Here is a 23,623-nt window from a genome sequence, read left to right as displayed (position 1 = left end):
TGAAATATGCTTTTGTAAACTGTGGTTGGTAGAAGAGAGCAACTGGACTTGCTTGAAGATTCTTGAAGACGTTTCACCTCTCATCTGAAAGGCTTCCTCAGTTCTGTCTGTCTAATAGGGAGTATCCAGTATTTATCCTCTCATGGATCATCATAGAATCCGAATCAGAATGCTGATGGCTGCATTGTAGGTGGCTGATAAAAGATGTCTTAGACACCCACCTCTGTTCAGTGATGGTCGTTCCAGGTTGACAAAAATGAACGATCCTCTCTGGCTAAGATGTCTGCCAGTTTTCTGGAAGTCCTCTCATACTCCCGCACCAGTTGAAGGGATCTCATCCCAAAGTGCGTAGAAACATATCTGTGACGATACTCAGTCATCCAGGTACATAGTAATCTGTGGTTGGTAGAAGAGAGCAACTGGACTTGCTTGAAGATTCTTGAAGACGTTTCGCCTCTCATCTGAAAGGCTTCCTCAGTTCTGTCTGACTAATAGGGAGTATCAAGTATTTATCCTCCCTATTAGTCAGACAGAACTGAGGAAGCCTTTCAGATGAGAGGCGAAACATCTTCAAGAATCTTCAAGCAAGTCCAGTTGCTCTCTTCTACCAACCACAGATTACTATGTACCTGGATGACTGAGTATCTTCACAGATATGCTTTTTTAAACTAAAGAGTGGACTACAAGTATAGAACTAGTAAACTATTAGTATAGAAGTTTACTTGCGGTATACTTGCAGTACAAAATAAAAAAAACAAACAAACACTAGCAGTTGTATACTCAAAGTTTACTTCTTTTAGACTTAAAGTATACTTTTTATAAACTAAAAGTGGCCCAATTTAGTCCCAAGAAGTATTAGATTAGTTTACTTACAAGTATACTGTAAGTACATTGATATCAGTATACTCGGTACACAAAAGTATACTTCAGGAAATATACTTTAACTTTACTTACGTATACTTAAATGAACTTGAAGTATACTTATTTTTGAAAAGGGACTGCTTGACAAAATACTTTACTGGGGCACTGGCACCAAATTAAAATTGATTTTGGAATATAAATGTTAAACCATTATTTAAAGATTGCTTTCTCAAGACTGGGATCCTATATTGGGCCACTCAACATAAATCATAACAAAGGAGTCAACTGTATTAATCACGAAACACCTGCCAGAATGGTGTGTACTGAATCTGAAACTGATGTAGTAACTTAAATGCTCAACTTTTATTAATGCAGACTAGCTGGTGCACTTTTTTTTTTTTTTTGCCTTGATCTAAATTGCCACTGCAAGCTAGCTAGCTAGTTAACAAGTTATTTTACCTTGAACCTGCTAGCGCTGCCAATTATCTAACCACTATCAGCCAAGTTGCAGCAATTTCTCTGTCTCGTTTTGTTTTTAACAGGTGAATAAAGAGGATGCAAACTCAAATTTTACAAATACAAAACTACTATGTGCTAGGTACATCTGATTTAGCTAGCTAACAAATGCTATCTCTTTAACTAATGGCATCCTATACCTTGATCTAGATAGTAAGCAGGCTACTGTAGGTCTGCTTTACCCATCCATTGGGTGGCACGGTGGTATAATGGTTAGCACTGTCGCCTTACAGCAAGAAGGTTCTGGGTTTGAGCCCAGCGGCTGATGGGGGCCTTTCTGTGTGGAGTTCTGTATGCATGTTCTCCCTGTGTCTGCATGAGTTTCCTTCGGGTGCTCCGGTTTCCCCCACAGTCCAAAGACATGTGGTTAGGTTAACACAGGGTGGCCTTAGGCTGAGGTGCCTAACCCTCAACTGGGCGCTGTAGCATATCTCTTTACACACATAACCCTGCTCTGGGTATGTGTGTGTTCACTGCTTCAGATGGGTTAAATGCAGAGAGGAATTTCACAAGTGTACTGTACGTATGATGAATAAAGTTCTTCTGAAGTTGTTAGACCATTTAATTGGTTACACAAGCTACTGAACTATGGATCTATATCAACAGTCAAGGAAATAGAAAAAGGAAACACAAGGCAAAAACCTTTACACCTGTGTCTGTACTATCCTGTGTCTGTATATTAACTAGCGCTGTCTGTTTGTTTCTTTTCATGTTCTTTCTTGTGCAAAAACCATGCTTTATTCACCTCACATCCAAACAAATCACTTTAAGATATTTCTTAAAAGCAAATAATGATGTAGATGCCAAAAAAAAGGAAACATTTTATTGATTTTTGAAAGAGGGCTTATCTCTGCTAGCATTATTCAGTAAACCTATTTTGCTCCAGGGGGATGTGTAATGGCCAAACTGTCTCGGATGACAAGAAAACAGAAGAATGTCAATGCACTGTATTTACCGCCTTTGCCACAGCATTCATGTAATAAGGCTTGTTGCTCTGAGCATGCTGGGAGTTTTTGACCTTTATTTACAGATAGAAATGAGACATACTTCCACCCAAGAGGATATTTCCAGGAACGGGGCTCCCAGGAACAGAAGAATGAAAGGAAAGTGTGCTTTCATGGTTTATTACGAGACACTCCAAAAGTGCACTGAGATCTTTGTTTCTATCCAGTGAAAATTCACAGGGATTGTTCACACAAACTGTGATATCATCCTGCATGTACAGATTCAGGAATAAATACAAACAATTACTGTAACAAAGAACTTACTATCGAAAAACAAATTCCTCTACAGTGAATGTTGTTTTTACCTCTGCCAACTTTGCTGGAGGAGGCTATGATTTATGTACCTGGGGCAGCCATGGCCTAAAGGTTAGAGACGCAGTCTTGGGTCCAAAGGGTCACTGGCTTGATTCCCTGGACCAGCAGGAAAATCCATAGCTGAAGTGCCCTTGAGCAAGACCCCTAACCCCCAACTGCTTCCCAGGCACTGGGTATGTCTGTGTGTGTGCTCGTTGTACATCGCTCTGGAAAAGGGCATCTGCTAAATTTCCTGCAATGTTAAGTTTCACGTCCATTTGTTTGACTCTTCCCAACATAACTCAAAAAGTAATGAACGGATTTGGATGGAATTTGGAGGAAAGGTGAGCCATGGGCCAAGGAACAGTTCATTAAACTTTTATGCAAATCCGGTGTTCTGATAAACGGTCCTACATCCGCGAAGCGTCCTACGGTAGGAGGGGATGTCAGACATGTCTGTCGAGCAGTCCTACATTGCAGGAAATCCTACAGTGTGATTCAATTTTAACTTTTAGTCATAGTTCGTGGTTTTTCCCTCTGCAAAGAACATGCTTCTACATTGATACAACGTCCACCAACCCTGTCAGAATTCATATAAATGTAGTACGTTCTGACAATTCAAACGACTCCGTCAGAATATGCTTTTACATTCATATGAATCTAGGACACTCTGACTCTTCAATTGACCCTGTCAGAATATGTAGAATTAATAGGTTTTCTTTGTCACTATTCACAAGTACCATTTGCTCTATTAAAATGAGTGTAGGACGTTATTACAATTCAAATGATGCCGCAGGACGTTCTCACAACTCATATGACCCCATCAGAATATGCTTCTACATTAATAAATGAATGTAGGATGTTCTGACAATTCAAAAGACCCCATCAGAATATGCTTCTACATTAAAATATGAGTGTCGGACGTTCTTACAATTCAAATGATGCCGCAGGACGTTCTGACAACTCATATGACCCCGTCAGAATATGCTTCTACAGTAAGTAGAACGTTCTGACTATTCAAATGACCATCGGAATATGTTTTTACAATATATGAATGTAGGGTGTTCTGACATATGCTTCTACATTAAAATAGGAGTGTAGGACGTTCTGACAGTTCAAACGACCTCGTCAGAATATTCTTTTACTTTAATATATGAATGCAGGACTTTGACAACTCAATGACCATCAGAATATGCCTTTACATTAACATATGAGATATTTCAGATGTATTGCAAGACTCACGCAATGGTTAGAAATCAGCATTATGTTAGATTAAGTAGTAAAGATTGAATGCATGCCGTTAATCTGCACCGTTTATTCTGCACCATTTATAGCACAGCTGATGACAAAAATCTGTTCAAATGCCAAGAAATGACGTTTTGTGCTCTGCGCAGTGGGGCTTTGTAGGATGCATTGACGTGTAAGACAGTTTATCAGAACACCGGATCTAGGTAAATGGAAATATATATACAGAGCCAGGATTTTTTTTTGTCTGTTCCCAACGTAACTCAAAAAGTAGTGAACGAATTTGGATGAAATTTGGTGGACAGCTTTAGCATTATCCTCGGTTCAAGTGATTTGATTTTGATGTTGATAATATGTGGCTTGGCAAAGGTATGCACTCTAGCTTATTGTATAGTACAGTGCATTTCTGCAGCCTTCATGCCCCTCATGATAAATTATGCATGTAGTCATACAGCATGTGGTGAAGAAAAATGGGATCTCACGAGGGACATGAAGTATTACTTCTGTGGACTGCAAAGATGAGGGAGAGAAAACAAAGAAAGAAAATCCAAAGAAAATCCAAAGAATAACAAAAGAACAAAGGGCACTACCTTGGCTGACGTGCTCCCAAAAGTTCTAAAGTATCTTTGTTTGCAAGGAGGCTACATGTAGCTTACATGAACCTTCATACCTGTTACATTACATTACAGACATTTAGCAGATGCTCTTATCCAGAGCGATGTACAACAAGACCTTGACATAGCCATAGCTGTGGGCAACCGGGGGAGCAGTTGGGGGTTAGGTGCCTTGCTCAAGGGCACTTCAGCTTTTCCTGCTGGTCCAGGGAATCGAACCAGCGACCTGTTGGTCCCAAAGCTACTTCTGTAACCTTTTTTTTTTTCCATGTTGAATTCCTGATGATTGCTCAGAAGATATAGTAGCAGTTCTGGCTGCAAGGTACATACGTATGTACTGTATATTAATGCACTCAATGTAATACATTGTTGTTTCTGGAGTAACAACATAAATGGGAACTTGTGTTGTGGATCCTCAAAAACTTCTTTTTTCAATTGCTGATGGGAGGGGTTTTTTTTGTGAGGAGATGTTTATGGAACATTTATGGAAGGAGGCGTCCCATGTTAGTTGTAAGTTTTCCAATACTGGAAAGTCTTCATGATGGTGGATTCACACGTTGCTGTTTTGGTAACAAGCTGCATTTTTTTGTCTCATTAACTTCAAGACAGAGAAAAAAGAGAAGCTCATGATGGAGAACCTGTTTATAGCTGTTATAATGTAACTGATAAGAGAACTTTCCATAATGTTAAAAGTGCACTATGTAGGATTTAGTGGCATCAAGTGGTGAGGTTGCAGGTCGCACCCAGTGTTGTAGTTGAGTCACTAAACCTCGAGTCCAAGTCCAGTCTCAAGTCCCCAGTGTTCAAGTCCAAGTCATGAAAGAAAATTTTGAGTCGAGTCCGAGTCAAGTGCACTCCTGATCCGAGTTGAGTCTGACACAAGCCCCGCTATCAACAGGGCAAATAACATGAGAAAGGGTTAACATTAGCTAGTTCATTGCTCAGCAAGCAAGCCCCGCTATCAACAGAGCGATGGACATAGCATGTCACTTCCTTCTCTGGGTGTGGTCTTGCCAAATGACGATTGAAGTTCAAGGTTGTCCACGTCATCTCCTCAATAGTTCTTCTACATATGGAACCCATAGCAGTGCATTTTTTCCCACTGCACGAGAAGTCTGTATAAGCAAAACGGGCAATCCTAGCGGCGTCTCTCCAGGCATTTTAGCGCCATTAACATTAGTTTGTTCCTGAACATGATGTATGAACAGGTGAATGTGCATTCTCTTGCACAAAATTAGTATAAAAATTAATGTAGATATAAATATCTTATGTCAAATTATTATGGCATGTTACAAAAAATAAAGAAAAAAATCCAAGTCCTTGTCTCCAATTTACGAGTCCGAATGCAGTTAATGCACGAGTCCAAGTCCGAGTTATCAGTACTCAAGTCCAAGTCAAGTAACAAGTCCTTAAAATCTGGGCATGAGTCGGACTTGAGTACTACAAGCCTGGTTGCATCCAATTGAACAACCTCACCTCTCCCTTTCCAAGTGTGTATTAGATTCTATGGTGGCCGTCAGATTCAATAATATCTGTTTGTAGAGCTGTGGCAGTGGGGCAACTGTTAGGCAAAGCAACATTTCAATCATTTTAGGTGAGTTTCTAATACACCTGTTATATAAACCTAAAATGAAACAACACTAGTGTCAAACACTCCCCCCCCAAAAAAAAAAAAAAAAAAACTAAAAGCCTGATACACTACCGTTCAAAAGTTTGGGGTCACTTTGAAATGTCCTTATTTTTGAAAGAAAAGCACTGTTCTTTTCAATGAAGATCACTTTAAACTAATCAGAAATCCACTCTATACATTGCTAATGTGCTAAATGACTATTCTAGCTGCAAATGTCTGGTTTTTGGTGCAATATCTCCATAGGTGTATAGAGGCCCATTTCCAGCAACTCCCACTCCAGTGTTCTAATGGTACAATGTGTTTGCTCATTGCCTCAGAAGGCTAATGGATGATTAGAAAACCCTTGTACAATCATGTTAGCACAGCTGAAAACAGTTGAGCTCTTTAGAGAAGCTATAAAACTGACCTTCCTTTGAGCAGATTGAGTTTCTGGAGCATCACATTTGTGGGGTCGATTAAATGCTCAAAATGGCCAGAAAAATGTCTTGACTATATTTTCTATTCATTTTACAACTTAGGGTGGTAAATAAAAGGCAAGGCAAGGCAAGTTTATTTATATAGCACATTTCATACACAGTGGCAGTTCAATGTGCTTTACAGAAATAAAAGCAGAACAGTAAACAATAGAAAATAAAATTACATAAAATAATTGGGGAAGAAAAATGATAAGAATTAAACAATAGTAGAAATAAAATAATAAAATGAAATAAAGTTCAAAAAAGGAATCAACCTCGAGATTAATTATTATTATGGGTTTAATAAAGCGTGCTCTTCCCGTGGCTCTTCCACGAGGATCACCAAAAATCGTCCCGCAGACAAAATCTACAAGGATCACAGTAACAAAGAATTAAAATAAAAGTAAAATCATTAAAATCCAAGATTAAAAAGAAATTAAAATAAAGTAAAATCATTAAAATCAAAATTAAAAGAAATTATGTTAAAGGAAATTAATTACTTAGGTAAAAATTAATCAAGTGAAAGCATCTGAAAACAGCTTTGTCTTGAGCCTGGATTTAAAACTAACAACAGTAGGAGCATTTTTGATATCATCTGGAAGTTGGTTCCAAAGCTTAGCAGCATAGCAACTAAAGGCTGCTTCACCACACTTCGTTCTGACAGCTGGTATTACTAGCAAGTTTTTTCTCCTGTGATCTTAGAGACCTAGTTGGTGCATATAATTGAAACATATCCAGTAGGTAGCTGGGTCCCATCCCATTTAATGTTTTAAATAGAAGAAGTAGTGCTTTAAAGTCAATTCTGTAGCTCACTGGGAGCCAGTGCAGAGACCTTAGGATTGGAGTGATATATTATGGACTACCCTTTTTGTTCTTGTAAGAACCCTTGCTGCTGCATTTTGGATTAGTTGAAGCTCTTTGATGGTCTTTTTTGGAAGACCCGTGAAAAGGCTATTGCAGTAATCAACCCTACTGCAGATGAAAGCATGAATAAGTTTTTCTAGATCATGTTTTGACATGAGACCCCTGAGTTTAGAAATGTTTTTTAGGTGATAGAATGCAGACTTTTTTACCACTTTCATATGACTGTTGAAGTTAAGTTCGCTGTCAATGAGGACACCAAGGTTTTTGACAGTATCCTTTGCTTTAAGCCCCTTAGTTTCAAGAACAGTGGCAATCCTAAGCCTTTCCTCCTTTTTGCCAAATATAATTGCTTCAGTTTTATCTGCGTTCAGCTGAAGAAAATTGTGAGACATCCATTTGTTAATTTGGTCAATGCATCTATGAAGAGACTCAAAAGGGGCATAGTCATTAGGTGACATAGCTAAGTAAAGCTGAGTGTCATCTGCATAGCTATGGAAGTTTATTGAGTTATTCTTAATAATTTGTCCAAGTGGGAGCATATAAAGGTTGAATAGTAATGGTCCCAGGATTGAGCCCTGGGGAACCCCACAGTTCAAGGACACGGGTGATGAACTGTGGCCTCCAATGGCCACATAAAAAAAATCTTTGTTGTAGGTAAGATTTTAACCAGTTGATTACTATACCAGTAAATCCAACCCAATGCTCCAGTTGATGTAACAGTATGGAATGATCTACCGTGTCAAATGCAGCACTTAAGTCTAAAAGCACCAAGACTGATGTTTTACCAGCATCAGAATTAAGACGTAGGTCATTCATGACTTTAGTAAGAGCTGTTTCAGTGCTATGATTGGCACGAAAACCTGACTGAAACTTATCAAAACATCCGTTTAATGTCAGGAAGGCAGTTAATTGATTAAAAACAAATTTTTTCAATTATTTTACCAACGAATGGCAAATTGGATATGGGCCTGTAGTTGTTGAGTACTGAGACATCCAGGTTATTCTTTTTCAGTAGGGGTTTTACAACCGCTTTTTTCAGAGATGAGGGAAACATGCCAGTTCGTAAGGAGGTGTTGATAATCTGAAGTGCCTCGTCTGATATTAGGTGAAGAACAGATTTGAAAAAGACTGTAGGTAAAATGTCCAGTTCAGATGTGGAGGAGCTGAGACTTTGTACTGTTTTTCTCAGAGTCTCAACATCAATTAAACTAAATGTTGACATTGTATTACGACCCCCTCTCTCGTTATCCAATGGTTCCAGATTTTGAAGTGTTTGCACCTGTGTGGCTATATTCATACGTATTTTATCAATCTTTCCTTTGAAAAAAGATGCAAAGTCGTTGCATATATTAACTGAGAGAAATTCAGAAGGCATTTGTTTTGATGGGTTTGTTAGCTTTTCAACTGCCCTTAGCAAAAAGAAGTTTATTCAAGTGTACTGTGAGTATACTTATTTTTTACTAAAACTGAGGAAGTATACTTGAAGTTTACTTTTTATAAACTATATTTTATATACTTAAGAATAGTATAGTGAAGCATACTTGGCTTATACTGAAAAGTATAAAAAGTCTAAGACTAAGTACATTAATACTAAGACTTGCACTTATACTTTAATACTAAAACTTATACTTTAGTATACTTTTTACATTTTTCTGCCACAAAGTACTAATACTTAGCATATCTTGCTCCAAGTACATAATAAGGTCAAGTCACTGACTCATGCTTAACATTTAATTTATATATTAATATAATATAATGCTGAAGTTTAAAACTTTACAGTATATAGTATGTGTGCTCAATTGCATTATCTTTATGTACCTTAAAATCATACAGAAAAACAGAAAAACTTTTGACTTGACTTTATTGATCAAGAGATTATGTTTACATTTTTACATGCAAATGTGCACTTTTTCCTTTCATTTTCTCCAGTAAGGAAGGACTTGATTTCATAGGTCTTTGTTTTTGAAATGTTTGAAAATATATCAAACTTGTTTTCAACATTCTGTCTTGTGATTTTGTAAATGCATCACACTCTTGTGTACATACAGTATGAGTAAACTTTAAGAATACTTTAAGGAGTATATTTCCAGTATATAAATAGTAAGCTACAGTACAAGTAATATGCCAAGCAAACTTAAAGTATAACAAGTAAACTAGTGAAATAACCAACGTTTATAACAGTATACTTAAAGTATACAATAATAAACTAAAAAAAGAGACTCAAAGTATATAACTAGTACAATGGCAGTATATCGATAAGTGTACTTGTGGCATACTTTAAGCATACGAGAGGGATATACCAAGTACATTGATAGTATATAGATGAGTGTACTTGTTGTATAGTTTAAAGTGTACTTTTGCAAACTTAAAATGAACTTTAAAGTATACTTTTATAAATTTAAAATGTTCCAATTTAGTCCGAAAAAGTATTAAATTTGTATACTTTCTAGTACACTAAAAGTACATGGTCTGTAGTATACTTGCTATACTTATACTGAAGCATACTTAATAAAATGAACTTTAAGTATACTACTTTTTGCTAATGGTGTAGAAAATAGCACACGGGCATTGTTGATATTCCTATTAATAATGTCAGCAAAAAAAGACTGTCTTGCTTTAGAAATTTCTAAGTTGTATTTACATAACATCCCTTTGTAGATTTGATCATGAATCTGGAGTTTAGATTTACGCTATTTTCTTTCAGACTTTCTACATTCCCTCTTTAACATTTTAACTGTTGGATTTAGTTTCCAGGGTGCTTTTCCTTTGTCTATGACTCTTTTGGTTTTAAAAGGAGCAATAATTAAAAATTTCCATTAGATCATCTGCACAATCTGAAGATTGACATGGGAGTTCTGAGAGTGCCTGCTCAAAAAGAGCTGCTGTGCCATTGGTAATTACCCTCTTTTTTACAGTCACAGACTTGTTTTGAAAGTGAGGGGAAATGGAAACATCAAAGAAAACACAGAAATGATCAGATATACCCAGGTCCATGACACTAGTAGATACATTAAGACCCTTAGTGATGACAAGGTCGAGGGTGTGGCCATGGGAGTGTGTTGGCCCTTGTACATGTTGTGTTAGGTTGAAGGCATCAATCAGTGTAAGAAATTCATTTGCATACGTGTTATCTGGATTATCAACATGGAAATTAAAATCCCCAGAAATAATAAGATTGTCAAACTCTAAACAAATATTTGACAACAGTTCCCCAGACTCCTCTAGGAACAGTGGTGCAGAAAGTCTTGGTGGTCTGTAAATAGTCAACACTAATATGTTAGAAGAACATTTTAGGATTGCACTTAGGTATTCAAAAGATGTAAAATCACCAAGAGTTGTCTGTTTGTACTGAAAACATGCCTTGTATATATTTGCTATTCCTCCTCCCCGTTTATTGGCTCTTCCAACACTCATGAAATCAAAGAGTGGGGGAGTTGCTTCAATAAGAGTAATAGAGCTACTTGATTGTTCAAGCCAAGTTTCAGTAAGAAGCATAAAATCCAGTTGGTGTGTACCGATGAAGTCATTAATTAAAAAAGGCTTATTAAGTGATCTTACATTCTGAAGAGCTAGTTTTACAGTGAATGGGGGGATAATTTCCACAGAAGCGTTCTGTGGTTGTTTTGGAACTGGAAGGAGATTTGACGAGTTTACCCCATTGATAGGATGAATAAGAACACCTCTCCTTCTTGTTAGCACAGGAATAGAAAAGTACGTCGTGGGTCCCAGCTTATTTTCAAAACTACCATCTGGACCCAGATTATATCAGTTCGTTCCAACATGAAGGTCTTCACTGCTGCTGGTGAACTGTAGCTGTGCACATGGTCCTTGAGTCTTATCTGTAATCACAGGGGGAGGTGGTGCCCTCTGTTTCTTGGGTGCTGTGGCAGTTGGATATATCATTAGAGATTTTGGGGTACACAAGGCCTGCCCATGAGACAGTTCTGTGTACGGTACTTGATTTGAGTGTGACTTTTCATGGAAAACACAAAATTGTCTGGGTGACCCCAAACTTTTGAACGGTAGTGTATGTGGCTGGAATGTCTCATCTCATCTCATTATCTGTAGCCGCTTTATCCTGTTCTACAGGGTTGCAGGCAAGCTGGAGCCTATCCCAGCTGACTACGGGTGAAAGGCGGGGTACACCCTGGACAAGTCGCCAGGTCATCACAGGGCTGACACATAGACACAGACAACCATTCACACTCACATTCACACCTATGGTCAATTTAGAGTCACCAGTTAACCTAACCTGCATGTCTTTGGACTGTGGGGGAAACCGGAGCACCCGGAGGAAACCCACGCGGACACGGGGAGAACACGCAAACTCCGCACAGAAAGGCTCTCGCCGGCCACGGGGCTCGAACCCAGAACCTTCTTGCTGTGAGGCGACAGCGCTAACCACTACACCACCGTGCCACCCTGGCTGGAATGTGCAAGAATAAAAATGGACTTCAGTCAGGATTAAACTGTGACCATATTATTTTACTGGAACCACCAAACAATTATACAAGCAAGAATCTAACTTCACTGACATTTTACCTCTCTTTCTTTTTCTTTGTCGTCCTTCTGGTGCTGGATTCAAGCTTGTAAAAATGTGAAAAGTGCTGTCTTGAGCCAGTGTTTGGTTTATCTGTACTGGGCTACTGTAGAAACATGGTGGCACAACATGACTGCTCCGTGGGAAGCGATCCACTCTATGTCGATATGAAAAGCTTACTGTAAGCTTTAAAAAAAAAAGACAATGCTTCCTAGTTACAGGTGATTAAAACATAATAACATATAAATACTGTATTCCATTTATGCTAATAGATCCCCTAAATCCATATTACATATTGCACCTTTTAAATGTAACCATAAATTGTAAAACTTAAGGAACAGGATTAAGTAATTAATTAAAATATTTAATCATTGGCAATCGCTGGGGTATTAGATCATTAAAACTCTTCACCACATGCTGTTTTAGGAAAACAATCAACCCTGTGGTGTGCTGTGATGTAGTCCAGTGTTACGCTGATCATCCAAAGTCTTTTTCCCCAATAATTAAATGACCTGAAGTTGTTTATTTTTTTAATTCCATATTTTATTTACATGTGAATGTACCATGAATTATGGTCTGATTTATATAGAACAAGTCACAGTTCAAAATGTGCATAATAACTCTGTAAAGCTCTTAATATTCATACTATTCTGTCTGCACAGTTGGAAAGGTGACAGCGTGACAGCAGAAGAACAAAAAGAGCTTGAAATTTAACCTCTACTGAATTACCTGTCTTTTTTTTTTCCCAGTACACACACTCTTAGTCATCTCTAATTTTACACCAGCCGCATAATATTAAATAATTTTACGGTTTTATAATAATATTGTCTTTACAAAAATTATGCATTTGCTAGTTACCTCGAGCTATTTTATGTTTAGTTGCTATGGAAACAAGTAGAAATTTAGTTTCCATGGACTCAAATGGCAATCAGCTCATAATAAAAAAAAATGGGATGCACTCTGGGTTGAAAGCTTGTACAGTAAAAGTACTGAAATTTGATATCACAACTCATTTCTGAAGTATTTTTAGAATTAATTCTGAAAAGCTTGTTGGGTAAACGTTCAATAATCTCATCTCTAGTTACTAAAAAAGAAGATGTTCCTCTTTCAGACCCCTGTTTACAGCCTGAAAAATAAAAATACAGCTCAGGGCTGTGATTGAGCAGTGATTGGATTTCAGTGCGGCACGACTATAATGCATTCGTGAAAGTGAAATGCAATGCAGTAAAGGATTATGTTTCACTTCTGCTATGAGGTCTGTTTAATCCTTGAAAAGCAATCTCTTGCTGACTGTTTCTCACTGATGACAAAGCGATAAGTGTAAATGAAGACGTGAAATGAAGGCTTTTCCACTGTCGCACCTTCTCTTCATTTCACACATTAAAAGCAGTATTTTCAGGTTCATTCCATGTGATTGCTTTTCTATCTGGGACAGACTCTTCTCCATGTTGACCAAGCAAGGCATAAAAACAGGAATGAGCACAGGCGTGATCATGGTGGACTGTAGTGATGGTGGAGAAGTTCACGATTACCCCTTGTCCACCAACAGGGAACGGGTTCTGTTCTTGTTTGTGGACTACATTTTGAACCTTTCAAAGCATTTTGACCAAAAATAAATTGGTTAGGAGCCTGAAAACTTGGTTCCCAGCTAGAAGCAAAATATAGTGCCTTGCAAAAGTATTCATCCCCCTTGGTATTTGTCTTGTTTTGTTGCATTACAAGCTGGAATTAAAATGGATTTTTTTGGGGTTAGCATCATGTGATTTACACAACATGCCTACCACTTTAAAGGTGGATTTTTTTTTTTTATTGTGACACAAACAATAATTAAGATGAAAAAACAGAAATCTGGAGTGCGCATAAGTATTCACCCCCTTTCATATGAAACCCCTAAATAAGAGCTGATACAACCAATTCACTTCATAACTTACATAATTAGTTGATTAAGATCCACCTATATGCAATCAAAGTGTCACATGATCTGTCACATGATGTCTGTATAAATCAACCTGTTCTGGAAGGACCCTGACTCAGCAACACTACTAAGCAAACAACATGAAAACCAACGAGCCTCCAAACAGGTCAGAGACAAAGTTGTGGAGAAGTATAGGTCAGGGTTGGGTTATAAAAAATATCCCAAACTTTGAATATCCCACGGAGCACCATTAAATCCATTATAGCAAAATGGAATGAATATCGCACCACTACAAACCTGACAAGCGAAGGCCGCCCACCAAAACTCACAGACACAATAAAAAAACACACACACACACACACACACACACACTTTGCACCTTTAAAGTGGCAGGCATGTTGTGTAAATCAAATGGTGCGACCCCCCCCCCCCCCCCAAAAAAAAAAAAAAAAAAAAAAATCAAATGATGACATCAGTGGGCGTGTTATTAGTTTGGAGAGGAAGCAGAGCACAGCAATGGAGAACACCATGGAAAAGGATACATCTTCAGAAAATAATGGACCGAAAACAAATATCTGCAATAACAGAACAAAAGCTCATAGGTAATTAATGTGCACCACCATCTTGTACTACTATTTACTCCCATTGGGAATTGAGCATCACCCTTCATTCTTGACGCATCCTTGATTACAACGGTTCCACTTGAGACTGGTGAAAACGTGAGCCGGTTCACTACCTGGCACCAAAGTTCAAAGAATTCTGAACGGAACCGGTTCAAGAACCCATTCCCTGTTGGTCAAAAAGGGGTATATGAGAAGGCATTATGTCCAGCTCCATCTTGGTTCAACAGGATTGCACCGAGATTTGAGATTTTATATGTTTTCATTGCCTATAAGGCACAGTAAAATTGCGTGCGCTACCATTTTTGTGTAATTGTCTACTGCAGTGGATTTCAAAGTGGGGGCCGTGGCCCCCTGGGGGGCCACCAGGGGGTGCTGGGGGGCCTCAGAAAGTTGGAGGGACGATAACAAAAAATTGCGAAAAAAATATTTTTAAATAATTATTATTAAATATATTGTAATTAGTTTTTTAATCATTATTATAAAATATAATTATTAATAATAATACATCATATCGAAACGTTTGCCATGCTCATTTCTCCGATTGCCTGTGACATTGCGGTTTGCGCCATTTATCAAGCTGCTTTGCTCCTCAAGCTAGCGTATTGCTAGCGCAAAATGGACAGGTTTTTGAAGAAGAGACCGAAGGAACAAACCAACAGCCCTGCGAGGCACTGGTCACAAAAAGGATGGATAATGAGTTGAATCGGGTACTACAGGAGGTTATACAAGTAGTGAATTTGATTAAAGCCCGTCCCATGAAACACAGACTGTTTACCCTGCTTTGTAATGAGATGGGCACTTGTTTTGAGGGGCTGCTGCTTCACTCGAACGTACGCTGGCTGTCACGGGGCGCAGTTTTGAACTGTGTCTATGAGCTGCAGAGGGAGGTTGCAGAGTTCCTCTCATCTGAAAAGCATCAGCTGGCAGATCGGTTCACCAATGCAACCTGGATCTGCAAACTTGCATACATGTCAGACATTTTCCAGTATCTAAATGTACTGAATCAAAGCATGCAAGGACGTGACACGTACATACTCCAGGGGCAAGACAAAGTGCGTGCTTTTTCCAAAAAGATCATGCTGTGGTCAAACAAGCTCCAGGAGGGAGTTACAGAAATGTTCCCACTACTTCACCAGGAGCTGCTGTCATGTGGTGATTTGGGCTCCATCTCTCCATTGACCCAGTCCCACCTGGAGCACCTCCAAGGATATTTCAAAGACTATTTCCCTGACCTCGAAAACACACATTTAAACTGGGTTAGGAACCCCTTTGCCCCCGGTGTCGGTTCTGGTCTGGACTTAAAGTCACAGGAGGAGCTGATTGAGATGACAAACTCAGGGGATTTAAAAATGGACTTTGAGGCTCTTCCCCTGTCTAACTACTGGCTACATGTAAGAAAGGACTATCCCAGCTTGGCTGACAGGGCATTGAAATGCCTTCTCCCTTTTGCAACAACCTACTTGTGTGAGTCTGGCTTTTCAACTTTAAAGGTACTCAAAACCAAACATAGAGCACGTCTACATGTGGACAATGACATGCATATGGCACTGACGGAGATTAAGCCCAGGGTTGACAAACTATGTAGGAGCCACCAAGCCCATCCATCCCACTTGTGTAAACCGTCTGTCACTCCCAGACACACACACACACGCACACAATTGAGAATGGTTTGATTTCTTTTGTGCTGTTCTTATCAACAGTTTGTTGAAAAGTTTATTGTTCAGTGTGAAAATATCTCATCTCATCTCATTATCTCTAGCCGCTTTATCCTTCTACAGGGTCGCAGGCAAGCTGGAGCCTATCCCAGCTGACTACGGGCGAAAGGCGGGGTACACCCTGGACAAGTCGCCAGGTCATCACAGGGCTGACACATAGACACAGACAACCATTCACACTCACATTCACACCTACGCTCAATTTAGAGTCACCAGTTAACCTAACCTGCATGTCTTTGGACTGTGGGGGAAACCGGAGCACCCGGAGGAAACCCACGCGGACACGGGGAGAACATGCAAACTCCGCACAGAAAGGCCCTCGCCGGCCACGGGGCTCGAACCCGGACCTTCTTGCTGTGAGGCGACAGCGCTAACCACTACACCACCGTGCCGCCATTACCAATACTCAACACATAAAAAAAAAAAGGTTAGTTAAAATATCTCTGAATTTAAAATGTGGAAGACATATTTTGCAGTACTGCCATTAAACTCTTTTAAAACCTCTAATGGGGAAGCCATGGCCTAAAGGTTAACAAAGCAGCTTTAGGACCAAAAGGTCACTGGTTCGAGTCCCTGGACCAGCAGGAATGGCTCAAGTGCCCTTGATCAAGGCACCGAACCCCCAACTGCTCTCCAGGCTGATCTGGGTATGTTGGATGTCACTCTGCATAAGAGCGTTTGCTAAATGCCTGTAATGTAATGGTGTGTTCAGACCAAACACGACAAGATTGTCAAACCGATCCAAAGTCTTTCATTGTTGATGAGCCAGTGTCTCTTGGCAGAAAGCAGTGGTATGACTGCTGTTGTTGGCACATCTTGGGTGGTGGGGATGTCAGAATAAATCTGAAGTCTGGGCATCTTTATGATAATGAGCTCTGATGCGGTTCAACCAATTGGAGTTTAGAAGTGCTCTGTTTGAGACGATACTAAAGAACCTCATTGTGTAAATTTTGGTTCTGTTTAAACCTTCCCCAAGTACAGTGGAAGAGAAATTAATAACTGCAGTGACAGGCTTCCATATTAATTACGATGCGTCCCATTTGTTGGTGGGAGAACTTAGTACTTAACATCAACACAAGTGGCACCACACAAATGCCTTTTAATTAGTTTATTTCCTCACCATTATTTTCCTTCATCAATCGAATTCATACCTTCACATTTAAAAGATCTCATGAGGTTTATTTTCTCCATACTTGTGGTCAGTTGGCACAAAGATACCACTTGACATGTCAGTTTACTTTGTGGCCGTTTTAAATAAAGTTTCCAAGACCAAGCATTTTGACCTAACTTGGAGCCGCCTATTTCATTGACATCATAACACATCCATGAACTTCGACATCGTTGGCAAGGCAGCCAGAGCGAATTTTGACGCTCTCGTCACTTTTGTTCTGAACGTACAGAAACTGTCCTTTACACTTTTTACTTCATTCCTATTATAACTACCCATCTTCTTTGTCTTTTTATATCCCAGGATAATCAGTAGGTGTTAAAAGAAACAATGAGTCATTTCCTACATCCTCTACAAATTTGCTTTGGTAAGTATAGTTAGTTCAAACATCAGTAATTATGTTCTGCATGTTAATTACGTGTGCAGTTTTTAGAAGTATTTACGTAGGTAGTGCTTCATGATGTTATACACCATATGTATTGAACATCGAGTCAAATTTCTTACTTTCAGCAAACATTCTCATAATATTGGTCTAAAACTTTGTTTGGGCGGGGGATATAGAAATGGGTTCTGTCCGTCCAGCTGTCCGTCTGGTCACATTTTCGTTTCCGGGCCACATCTTTAAAACTATTGAAGATATTTTCATGAAACTTTGTATTCATATCAAATAACATGTGAACTGGTGCCTTTTGCTACAACCCCGATTCCAAAAAAGTTGGGACAAAGTACAAATTATAAATAAAAACGGAATGCAATGATGTGGAAGTTTCAAAATTCCATATTTTATTCAGAATAGAACATAGATGACATATCAAATGTTTAAACTGAGAAAATGTATCATTTAAAGAGAAAAATTAGGTGATTTTAAAGGAACAGTCCACCGTACTTCCATAATGAAATATGCTCTTATCTGAATTGAGACGAGCTGCTCCGTACCTCTCCGAGCTTTGCGCGACCTCTCAGTCAGTCAGACGCGCTGTCACTCCTGTTAGCAATGTAGCTAGGCTCAGTATGGCCAATGGTATTTTTTGGGGCTGTAGTTAGATGCGACCAAACTCTTCCACGTTTTTCCTGTTTACATAGGTTTATATGACCAGTGACATGAAACAAAGTTCAGTTACACAAATTGAAACGTAGCGATTTTCTATGCTATGGAAAGTCCGCACTATAATGACAGGCGTACTAACACCTTCTGCGCGCTTCGGCAGCGCATTGATACGGAGCTCCGTATCAATGCGCTGTCGAAGCGCGCAGAAGGTGTTAATGGCGATGAGACCGATAGACTTCCTGCTGTGACGTTACAGATGTCAAGGTCATTCACTCGGACCACTACCTATATGAATCACTTTAATCGTAAAAAAATTACTATATTAGATTTATTGTTAACGCTTAAAACTATTCCTGTGCCATTCTTGAGGCCTCAAGGCATTTATAAATGAAAGTGAGGCCATGGCTCTGCATATATGCTTTAAGTATTCATTTCCCTGTGTAATTTACTTCGTTACTTTTAAAATCAACATCAACAGCTACACACAACGGAGCGACCTGGCAGCCTGCCACTAATTCCTCACAAAATCCTTTGCCCTGTTGCTTTTTTGGTGTCTGGCTAAGTTTTGGCTGAGCTCAAGTCCCAGCTCTAATAGTAACGCTTCACTACTGAAGTTTTCTCAATCGATAAAGTCTTCAGGACAGTGGATTTCATGTTTTGCAGTTTCTTATTTATTTTTTAATTGTTGAATTAATTTCAAGAGGGGTGGCACGGTGGTGTAGTGGTTAGTGCTGTCGCCTCACAGCAAGAAGGTTCTGGGTTTGAACCCCGTGGCCACCGAGGGCCTTTCTGTGTGGAGTTTGCATGTTCTCCCTGTGTCCGCGTGGGTTTCCTCCGGGTGCTCCGGTTTCCCCCACAGTCCAAAGACATGCAGGTTAGGTTAACTGGTGACTCTAAATTGACCGTAGGTGTGAATGTGAGTGTGAATGGTTGTCTGTGTCTATGTGTCAGCCCTGTGATGACCTGGCGACTTGTCCAGGGTGTACCCCGCCTTTCGCCCGTAGTCAGCTGGGATAGGCTCCAGCTTGCCTGCGACCCTGTAGAACAGGATAAAGCGGCTACAGATAATGAGATGAGATGAGAATTTCAAGAGAAATCTGCTTCATGGACGTTCCACAACATTAAGGGTAACTATAAATGGATAAAAATCATGGCGTGTCTTTGTTTAATCAACAGCAGCAATAACAACAAAAATGCCAGCATTGGGAAAATTGCTGTCATGCGCAATATGAGGAATATTATGTATGAGGACATAATAGGAAAAATAATCAACTTTGGGGTTGTTATGGCATCACACAACCCTGTCATTGATTATTTTCCGATAACAGCACACCCTGTAGTGTTTTATTCTTTCCATGCTGTTCGAGAAAGCCTTGAGTTGTTTATAATTTATGATTGTGGTAGGTGTTTTGTGATTTAAGGAAATGTTCATGGAGACAAACTTCAAAAAACTTGTGGCATCCTCAGACACTCTTGGAGGGGAAAATGGGATCCATAAGGTTTCTTTGGAATCCTCTATAAAAGTGAAACACTATTGTTGGGTTCTGCTTAGTAACTTTGAAGGTTTTCTTTTGGAGTCCTATCAAGTTTTAGATTGAATCTTTTTCAAGAAGCGTATAGAGGCATTTCACTCTCCAGTGAAGGATAGTGAAAGTGGTTTCCTTTCTTAAAATGCCTGTAGCTTTAAAGAGAGATACAAATGTGTTTGTGCACAAACAGGACAAACACATTATCGAAGAAATATTTAATAATTTCACCGCCAGCAGTTAAAACAATTCTTTAAAACCAACATTAACTTCAGAACAATCTTTTGGTTTTCTTCCTGATCACATTTTCAGGTGCACAGAAGAGTCATGATAACTGTAAGTGCTGTTGTAGAGATTTATTGGAAATTATGAGGTTTTGGGAGAAAAACTGACTGCATCCCAATATACAACTGAAGGGTATGCAACATTAGAATACCAGAGGAAGATGCTGGTGGTGGTGGTGGTGGTTGGGTGGTTGGGGATGTTTCTGATTTTATAAAATCTGAAATGCAAAAGCAGCACATTTTTCTCATCTTGACTTTTAATTTGCAAACCTGGTCCAGGGGCGTAGCTAGGATTTTTCTGGCAGCCTGAGTACATCTCATCTCTCATTATCTGTAGCTGCTTTATCCTGTTCTACAGGGTCGCAGGCGAGCTGGAGCCTATCCCAGCTGACTACGGGCGAAAGGCGGGGTACACCCTGGACAAGTCGCCAGGTCATCACAGGGCTGACACATAGACACAGACAACCATTCACACTCACATTCACACCTACGGTCAATTTAGACCCGCCAGTTAACCTAACCTGCATGTCTTTGGACTGTGGGGGAAACCGGAGCACCCGGAGGAAACCCACGCGGACACAGGGAGAACATGCAAACTCCACACAGAAAGGCCCTCGCCGGCCCCAGGGCTCGAACCCGGACCTTCTTGCTGTGAGGCGATAGCGCTAACCACTACTCCACCGTGCCACCTATGGAAAAATATATATATATAATGAATTGCTTACCTCTCTTTATGTAGACAAAAGGAGGAAAGTTTCACTTGTTTTGACATGGCAAATTATTAACACAAGAGGAAATACTCCTCTTGTGTTAATAGGGCAGCATGGTGGTGTAGTGGTTAGCATGGTCGCCTCACAGCAAGAAGTTTCCGGGTTCGAACCCAGTGGCCGGTGAGGGCCTTTCTGTGTGGAGCTTGTGTGTTCTCCCCGTGTCTGTGTGGGTTTCTTCCGGGTGCTCTGGTTTCCCCCAGAATCCAAAGACATGCAGTTAGGTTGATGTGGGGCGGCCTTGGGCTGATGTGCCCTTGAGCAAGGTAACTAGACTGTTCCCTGGGTGCTCTGGTGTGTTCCCACTGCTACGCATGCGCCTAATGAGCTCCGGCACGCGTGCCGTTAACAAGGAACACCTGTCTTTAATCAATGAACTATGTTTGGGCTATTTAAGGACTGCGCCCATGCAAGGATGATGTGAAGTATTACACTGTGTCTAGTGTGCCTTATAGAGCCTTGTTGACCTCCTGGTTTTTCGACTCCTGTTTCTCGTCCCTTGATCTTGTATAGTTTTGCCTCTGATACAAGGGCGCAGATAGCACGGGGGACGGGGGGGACATGTCCCCCCTACCCACCGTCCCTACGTAAGGCGCCACACATAGGTAGAAAAAGTGAGGATTAATGTTCCGTTAGTTAGACTAACTAACACTGCAGCACAAAGTTGAAATGGCAGCAGCAGCAGCCTTGTCAGTGATCAATCCACATTTTCCCCTTCTTGAATCGGTGTAGGCTGGAGCAGATCCTTGCAGAGTTGGGAAAGCAAGGTGTTCATTTTCCACATAATTCTGGGTGAATAACACTGCACAGCTCATCCATTTGATAGCAGCGGTGTTTCTGCTACGACTAATGGAGCGTTCAGTTGTACTCGTAAGTTGGAAGTTTGAAGTCGGAAAAGCATTGAAATCCAGCATCTCCCAGCATAAACGTTGGGGTTTTCGTTTCATTTCATTAACTGGCCATTTTTTTCGAATTCCATGTTCCATGATGTCCCAGTTTTTAAACTGGGAAGCGCTCAGTTCTGAGGTTATGTTGCTCGGAGCTCCAAGTTCCGACTTCCGATGTAAATGTAACGCACCATCTCGACCCCGGGGCCCTAAGGGGAGCTGGGGACTTTGCCTGTCGCGGTAACCATAGTGATCATAAACAACTGTCTAATGACCGAGCTGGTGCTCTTTCTGCCACATTAAGCCAGAGAAGAGAGGGAAAAAAATCACAGCGTTTGTTTCAAGAACCAAAAGATGTAAATATCCTCTACCTGTTGCCTGTTGCCTTTCCCAGATGTGACAAATACTTGTTTTGTAATGTTGAGTAGCTAGTCTGATAATAATAAGACGGAATTTGGACTTACCTGAAGTAGGCTAAATGTAAAATAACAGCATTCTAGGCAAATATCTTTTAATGTTGTTATTTTTATGTATAATGTTATTTTAGTAAGCAGCAACTGTTAACTGAAATTATGAGATTCAAGATGTTAACATTGTCCTCCTGGCCTGCAGGCAATCCCTGGTGGGGTCAACAATGAAAAAACAATTAGCTACAGCGTTTTTTCAAAAACCGAGCAATGTTGACCAGGTAGGCCTTTGTCTACCAATGTTCATTCAGTTAGAAAACTCACAATTCGAATGTATATTGAAGCTTCAGTACACACACACACACACACACACACACACACACACACACTATATATATATATATATATATAAATGCATTTACACAAAATGGAATCATTTGCTGACACCTCAGTCCCCCCCAGTTCAAAAATCCTATCTGCGCCCCTGCTCTGATATTCTGTCCGCGCCTTGATTGATCTCCTGCCTGTTTCCTTGATTACGACTTTGCCTGCTGTTTCGGACTGTTTGCCTGTTGTGTGCGTTTCACACAATTTATGCTCATATCGCACTGTGTATTATTTAACATATCTGCATTTACACCTGCCTCTCCCGCACACACTCTGACAAACTGGGTTTTCGCGCCCAAACCACAGGAAGTCCATACAAGGTTATAGAAACCCTAATGAGGCTGAGGTGACGATCTATTTAAAAAAAAAAAAAAAGTTAGAAAAATTACAGTGGGCGCTTTTCTAATATTCTTGAAAAAATGTATGGTCCGAGTCACGGGCATCCCAGGACCCCCACCTAGCTACGCCCCTGTGGTCCATATATACATTTGGTGTTTCAAAAATGTTTGGAGTCATTTCACAGAAAGTAAAAAGTACTACTGGGGATATTACAGTATTAAATATACTAAATTATTATAAATACAGGACACTTTATTGATGGAATAAAAATGTGTTCTATTCCCTTCTAGCGGGTTTCATTCATTTAGTTCGATAGCATGCAATATTGTTAGCATATCGCTTATCCTACCTGTATTACGTCACTCTACCCAATGGAGAATGAGCGTTGAATATGGTTTATGATATTACATGGTTGTCAAGACGACATGACGTCACATGTCGGAGATGTAAAACTTCCGCACTAGTGACAATTTGTTAACAAACATGGCCGCCAGGTTTGCTTTGTTAAATACGGAAGATTTTGAGATAATTTTG

This window comes from Neoarius graeffei, chromosome 6 (genome assembly GCF_027579695.1).
Source record: "Neoarius graeffei isolate fNeoGra1 chromosome 6, fNeoGra1.pri, whole genome shotgun sequence".
Lineage (NCBI taxonomy): Eukaryota > Metazoa > Chordata > Actinopteri > Siluriformes > Ariidae > Neoarius > Neoarius graeffei.
Note: the sequence above shows the minus strand (reverse complement) of the source record.